The sequence below is a fragment of the Vicugna pacos genome, chromosome 13, assembly GCF_048564905.1.
Source record: "Vicugna pacos chromosome 13, VicPac4, whole genome shotgun sequence".
NCBI classification, from domain to species: Eukaryota; Metazoa; Chordata; class Mammalia; order Artiodactyla; family Camelidae; genus Vicugna; species Vicugna pacos.
The window spans coordinates 47,594,694-47,596,870 of NC_132999.1; positions in this window are offsets into that span (position 1 = coordinate 47,594,694).

The window sequence follows — 2,177 nt, forward strand, 5'->3', positions numbered from 1 at the left end:
TATCTCACTTTTTATCTCAGAGAGGACTATTTTCTCAGGAGTATTGCCCTAACTGAATCATAACCTCATGCCTATTTTGGGAATTCAAACTTTTCTTTGTCCTTTCTACCTCCCTGCTAGTGTGAACCAGTTATAACTCAATGAACCAGTAGTTTCGTACTTCATGCTTGATATTACTATGTTTATCATCAGATGTTCTCAATACTTCCCAACATACACTTACCTTTAATGTTTTTCATGATGTTACCTTTCATGCTTTTCATGAAATGGGATAAATTGCCACCACTAAAGGGTGTCAGGCCACCTGAACCGAACATTAATTTCCAACGTATTTGGATTAACTCTAGTCCTCCTTCCCTAATATGGACAGAAGTGTGAAAGCAGCTTCACACGAAGTAGCTCTAAATCGTGAATATTCAAGTCTATTGTCCCTTTTTTACTTTGGAATGACAGGAAGTTTTTTTTCTGAGGTGGGGTAGAAGGGCAGGGACAGAGCCTGGAAATTGAAAAGGGGAAGAGAGCAAGGCAGGCTTCACACAAGGACATAGCCAAGACGTGACAGTTGAACAGCTGACCCTGAGGCCTTCGTGGAAAGCACGTGGCAGAAAGATTTGGAGCATTTATTTGCCTTCTAAACTCTAGTCCTGCACTAGATTCACCTAATGGAAACTCAAAGAAGCTGACACACGATTCAGCTTTCTCTGGTGAGGTGCTCTTAGGAGACTGCCTGTGCTGCTGACTCTACCTTGCTCTGGAGGCAGAAGCAAAAAGAGACTAAGGACTTTTCCCCCCCTCTTGTATAAATAAACCCGACTACTTGAAAATGCAGTACCAAAAAAGTAGCCAAAATGTTCTCTCCTAAATCAGCTTAGGTATTTCTCTAGAAGTACTCCCATATTTGCTGACCCCTGCCTCCTAGCTGGGTTAGGTGCTTGACCCTTTGCTCTCTCTGCTCCCAACCGATAGCACTATCACTGTACTTACCCCAATGTGATGATCTGTTTCAGTATCTCACTAGACAAAGCCTTAACCTTTTTGTATCTTTGGTAATCAATCTGCTGGCGCTATGGACCAATTCTTGGAACAATGTTTTTCAACGCATGAAATAAAATACATAGGATTACAAAGGAAACCAATTATATTAAAATGTAGTTCTTAACTTCAGACAACCTCTGGAGAATGAATTCCTTGAGTGCAGGGACTGAGTCCTCATCTCTGTACTGCCAGTGCCTAGCACAAAGCCTGGCATATAGATGGTACTTACAAGTGTTTATTTAATGAATGAACAGAAAGATAGATGGCTACTGCCAAGGCAGCCTGAGGAACGATTCATTGCAACTGCTTGTGCACATACCAGTGGCTTGCATGTGTCTCAGCCCATCTGAGATCACCTAGACCAGGGCCGTGAGGAAGCCTACACTCAACAATGGGGGCACTGCATCTAGCAATAACGACAAGCTACTGGAAGACCAGGAAAAAAACAAAGCTCATGTATTTCCACCAGCTGGAATATTCAGACAGTGAAAGTAAACAGGCTCAGTATTTAGGAAGCGATCTCTTGACTTTGGAAGCATGACATCACACTACTTTAAAGCACTACCAACGTCTCTGATGACTCTGATGGAGGAAAGAAAGGAACCTGAGCTAGCATGTAGGTGTTCTCCAGGGCTCCTCCTGTGTCCTGAATTGGGCCTTTTGTCTCTGGGAAAGATAAGTGTCCCTAAAAACCACAATAGGGATCTGTGCCTTTCTAGGTTCCAGTAATAGTTTGAGGCTTACATAGAAATTTTGTTTTTGTTTATGTACCAACAGAAAACCTAGAGAAGCAAGAAATAAAAGCCACTTCCCTCACTAATGACATATAACGGGCCAAAGGTTTGTTCTAAGCTGATTGCTATGTCTATTAGATACTTTGAAAAGAAAAATAAAACCCCAGACAATTATAAAGCCGAAAAGCACAACTGTATGGGGTTTAGACATCTCACCCTTAAGGCTTTTAAGATTGACCCTCCCAAGTTAGAGGGCTTCTCTAGCTATCCACAGCCATCTGAGGGATGACAGGACGCAGTTTTTCACCCGCTTAACAACAGGGTTTCCAACATCTGTTGGAAGAAACATGGCTTCAGGTGGTGCCTTCTTCAGATTATAAAAAAAAAAAAAAAAAAGGAAACTACAGG